The sequence below is a fragment of the Salmo trutta genome, unplaced genomic scaffold, assembly GCF_901001165.1.
Source record: "Salmo trutta unplaced genomic scaffold, fSalTru1.1, whole genome shotgun sequence".
In the NCBI taxonomy this organism is placed as follows: Eukaryota; Metazoa; Chordata; class Actinopteri; order Salmoniformes; family Salmonidae; genus Salmo; species Salmo trutta.
This window is the reverse complement of record NW_021822844.1, coordinates 37,501-42,500: the sequence shown is the minus strand read 5'-3', so window position 1 is coordinate 42,500 and position 5,000 is coordinate 37,501. Positions and strand designations below refer to the sequence as shown.

At 52.1% G+C, this 5,000-nt stretch overlaps 2 non-coding genes across 2 annotated transcripts in view; both read right to left on the bottom strand.

Moving 5' to 3' along the window:
- Window positions 1-3,941: 3,941 nt before the first annotated feature.
- LOC115185499 (U5 spliceosomal RNA) lies at window positions 3,942-4,058 on the bottom strand. Its single transcript, XR_003875150.1, has one exon. It is a non-coding gene; the product is annotated as a U5 spliceosomal RNA (small nuclear RNA).
- A 916-nt stretch (window positions 4,059-4,974) lies between these two features.
- The window catches only part of LOC115185484 (U2 spliceosomal RNA), a 187-nt gene continuing 161 nt past the window's right edge, over window positions 4,975-5,000 (bottom strand). Inside the window, exon 1 of the small nuclear RNA XR_003875142.1 lies at window positions 4,975-5,000. This exon is cut by the window's right edge and continues 161 nt beyond it. This is a non-coding gene — a small nuclear RNA (U2 spliceosomal RNA).

Here is a 5,000-nt window from a genome sequence, read left to right as displayed (position 1 = left end):
ACACCCTGAATAGAAAGGATCTATTCACGCGATCAAAGGCTTTCGCCTGATCAAGCGCTGCTACCATTAAAGGCAGCCCCCTATCTTCTACCCAAGCGATGGAGTCCCTGATCAACTGTAGGTTCCACCTAATAGAGCGTCCCTCTACCCCACACGTCTGATCCTCGTGGACGACGTAGGGAAGGGCTGTGCGCAACCTGTCTGCTATGACCTTTGCTAAGAGCTTATAGTCTACACACAGCATGGTCAATGGCCGCCAGTTGCCAAGGTCTGTTACTTCCCCCTTCTTGTAAAGAAGTGATAGCACACCGACAGCCATTGATCCCCCCGGGACCCCCGTCTCAAGGATGGCCTTCAAGACTTCGAGGACCACTGGTCCAAGTATACCCCAAAACTTGAGGTAAAACTCGGCCGGCAGCCCATCCATCCCAGGCACCTTCCCTTTTCCCATCCTCCTGAGAGCGCTCTCAACCTCTTCGAGGGAGATCTGAGCCTCCATCGCATTTCTAATGTCCTCCGGCAATCGCCGGGACAAGTGTTCTAAAAACACATTTCCCTGCTCTACATCTATTTCCCTCTCCTTAAATAAACCTCGGAAATGATCAGTTGTCACCCTGACCATCTCCTCCGGCTTTCTAACTATACTTCCATTTTCTTCCCTAACCCCATGCATTACCTTCCTACTCTGTCTGCCCCTAACTGACTTAAAGAACATAGCGGAACAAGTCTCATTGTGTTCTAAAAAGCCATTATGCGCCCGCTCCAGGAAAGCTCGAGCCTTCCGCTCCTGCAGCACCCTGAGCTGCGCCTTCAGGGCTGTGGATCTCTCCCAGTCAAACGACCCGCCGAGGTTGCCTGCCTCGTACTCGAGTTCGAGCAACCTTTGGATACGATCCACCTCCCTCCTTTCCTCCCTTTTTTTCCTCTTGCAATATCCTATTATAAAGGCCCTAGTCCTTACCTTAACTAAATCCCACCACTCTAACACCCCCTCGCACATGGACCGGAGGCCTTCAATCCTCCGAAAGAAACCAAAAAAGGCGTCGACGAAAGCTTGCTCCTCCAGCACCTCCCGATCTAACTTCCAGTACCCCCTACCGAAGAGGCAGACTGGCGACCCCACCTGTAGGAGCACCCCGTCATGATCTGAGAAGAACACAGGCAACAGCCGCCCAGACAACTGACCCAAAGACCTAGATAGGAAAATGTAGTCGAGCCTCCGCGCAACCCCCCGGGAGTTGCGCCATGTGGGACCAGCCATTGTCGGAGTAGAGTGCAGGCCTCCATCAACCAGACCATGGCAAGCCATTAGCCCGGTGATGGCACCTGCACTACTATCACCCACTAACCCTAAATCTATGTTGAAATCCCCTCCTATCACCAAGTGCCTATTTGTGACACACAGGGGCGCCAGACAGTCCACCATCTCCCTCCTGTCTGCCGCCACCTGTGGCCCGTACACCACCACTAATCTAAATTTACAATCCCTTAACGTGACATCCACCCCCCAAAACCCTCCCCTGCACAACCACATAATAACCCTCCACCTTCACCTCCCTATTCCCAAACAAAATCCCCACCCCCGTTGAATGAACCCCACCAATACCCCAGACTGACTCCCCCTTGTCCCACTCCCTCCTAAACCTACTCACATCCCCTCCATCCCTCAGGTGAACCTCCTGCAACAAACAAAAATCAAAACCCACACCCCCCAAATAACTAAATACCGCCCGCCTCTTAACAAAATCCCTTAAACCCCTTACATTTAGACTAACAAAAGTAAAATTAGACCCCATGAAAAATAAAAATTAAAAACTAACACAACCTTCCCTCAACATACTAAAAACCCAACAGAAAAAACAAAAAACAGGAGACTCACCCGATGCTCCCCTGCTCAATTTCTACCGACGGGGACGCCGTCCGCACTCCCGACGCCCCCCCCCTCTTCCTCCATTTCACCAACCCAGGATGCCGGAATGGTGTTTGGCACCGGGGTGCCCTGCATCCTGGGTCTACCCCCACACTCCTCCCCCTCCCCAGTGCTGTAGCTGGATTGGAAGAGAATAGGGGAGTCCGAATCCCCAAACGAAAAAAACCCCCACCTCCTCCTCCGCCCAGCCCTGGGCCTTGTTAGGTGGGTCCCCCCCCACCAGTAGTAGAGGGCCTTGGGAAACCAGTGGTAACGCAGAGGTTTCTCCCGCCCCCGTCGGTCTCTTGGCCGCCCCCTCCCTCTCGCTGTCGACCAAACTCACCCTCCTCTTCGCTCTCTTCTTCGGTGATTGTGGCAGGAGAGAGACACCACCCTCGGTCCCCGCCAGCTCCTCCACCATGCCCCTCATCTCCTCCACCAGGGCACTTTCCCCCCACTCCCCCCTCCCCCCCTCCTCTACTGGTCCTTCCACCGTCTCCACCACTCCTCCCTCACTCGCATCCCTCTCCGGCTCCTCCACTCTCGTGCTTTCCTCCGCCTTTTTTCCCAGTTGTCCTCCTCTCATGCCTTCCATGTCCGCCTCTCCTCCTGCTGCCACTCCTTTCTCCTCCTCTTTCCTTGCAGCCTTCCCCTCTGGGCCCGTGCTGTCCGACGTCCTTCCTTTCCCTCCTCTTCTTCCCCCATCCCCCGCTCCTGCTCCCCCCCCAGCTGCAGACGCGTATGACCCCTGACGAGCCGGGCACTCCCGCCACAGGTGTGCTGACGAGCCACACCCGTGGCACGCCTTAGGCTCGTCACAATCCTTCGCCTCGTGCTCCCCAGATCCACAAAATCTGCACTTTCTAGTGCTGCACGAGGCGAGGATGTGACCATAGGCCATACAACGCCTGCAAAACGGGGGCTGACGTGCGTAAAACAACGTCCCCCTGTCAGCCCCCAGGGAGAACATCGCGGGGGGATGAAGGTAGCCACCAATCCCCTTTGGGTCCTCCCTGAGGAGGGCCTGGAACCCTCTCCGCCCATTCCAAAACCCCAGGGAGTCCCTGAGGTGCCTCGCTGAGGAAATATTGTCCATGTACCTCCCCAGAAATGCTCTCACTTCTTCGTCTGTAACATGTGGATTATACATGTTAACTGTTACTACTCTAAAATTGTTTTTTGCCAAGCTAGTGACCTCATAATGGCACATTGGTTTTGTGTCTCCCACAGCTTTCGCCTTCTTCATTATGTCGTCGTGTTTTTCTTCTTTATGGAAGGTCACATCGAAAGCCGCTTCCATCGGGTTCCCTTGTAGACATAAAACATCTTTTACCTCCAATTTTAGGATTCCCATCAGTATTGTCCTTCCAAAAGTTTCTCTCCCGAAAGGCTCCATCCCCTTGTCCTTCCAGGCGAACCTCAGCGTGTTGGCCATCCCGATCCCTGGAACAGACTTCTTGGATGTGTAACGAGCCATTCCCAAATTGAAAATGACACGCACAATCAAAAAAAACAGCTCTCTAAAAAGAAGCCACTGAAAGAAAAAAATTTTTTTGTTTGTTTTTTTGTGCAAAACGATTCCTTCCAAACTTATCGCCCTCCGGCCATCGGCTTCTGGCTAAGGGGTTACGGCACCGCAGTACCCAACTTGAACTTAGCCAAAAGGCCGAGAAGCGATAACCCACAAATTGACCCCTGCACCCGCCGGGCCCCCGGGGGTCTCGGCAGACCTCAGCGGTTTGGCAAAAGTTGTCTCCTCCCCACCCGACGCTTCCCTGGTGACAGGCGGGTGTTTTTTTTAACAAGTCGCTAATGCGTCTTTAAGTCACTAGCTCTTTAAGCCTAGTGCGACTATTTGTTCAAAGCCCGGAAAACACGTCAGTCGTCGTCGGGCTTGAACTCAATTGCCCGAGCGACTACTTTGAGTGGAAAAATACGCCGGTCGGTCGGTCGGTCAGCCGGCTTCAAGTCAAACGCCTGAGCAAAAAGTCTCGGCGTCATCTCTGTCAATTTCTCTTGAAACAAGATACCGGGCTCTGCCAGAAGCAAAGCCCTTCCAAAAATATGTTGAACTCGTAAGTGTTCCTCTCCACGGAAGTCTTTAGTAAAAGGCGAAAGGCTTGTGCGTAATGAAGAGAAACCAGAGTCGTATGGAAGTCAGAGGTCGGGGCCCGAGACACACACTGTGCACTCTAGGCCGGGTGCCCGCGGGTGGTTCCCGAACCCACTCTTCCAAGTTTGAGGGCTGTGGGTAAAAATTCACAGACAGACAGACAATCCTGGTGAAGTGATTGTATTTTTTGGGGGGGTCAAAAACACAGACAGACAGACAGACAGACAGACAGACAGACAGACAGACAGACAGACAGACAGACAGACAGACAGACAATCCTGGTGAAGTGATTGTATTTTTTGGGGGGGGTCAAAAACAGAGACAGACAGACAGACAGACAGACAGACAGACAGACAGACAGACAGACAGACAGACAGACAGACAATCCTGGTGAAGTGATTGTATTTTTTGGGGGGGGTCAAAAACAGAGACAGACAGACAGACAGACAGACAGACAGACAGACAGACAGACAGACAGACAGACAGACAATCCTGGTGAAGTGATTGTATTTTTTGGGGGGGGTCAAAAACAGAGACAGACAGACAGACACACACACACAGAGACACACACACACACACACACAGAGACACACACACACACACACACACACACACAGACAGAGACACACACACACACAGACACACACACACACACACACACACAGAGACACACACACACACACACACAGACACACACACACACACACACACAGACAGAGACACACACAGACACACAGACACACACACACACACACACAATCCTGGCCAATGTTTTTTTTTTTTTTTTTTTTTTTTTTTTTTTTAAGTAAAATGGCGGGAAAACGGGGGACCCCATGAAGGGGGCTTCGCCCTTGTTTCAGTTTGGATGATTCTTCTTTTTTCATTCCTTCTCTTCTTCTGCTAGCTGTTTTACATAGCTTTGTGTATTTCTTTTTCCTTGACAATGAGAGAGAAGTGTTGCACCGTTCCCGGAGGTAC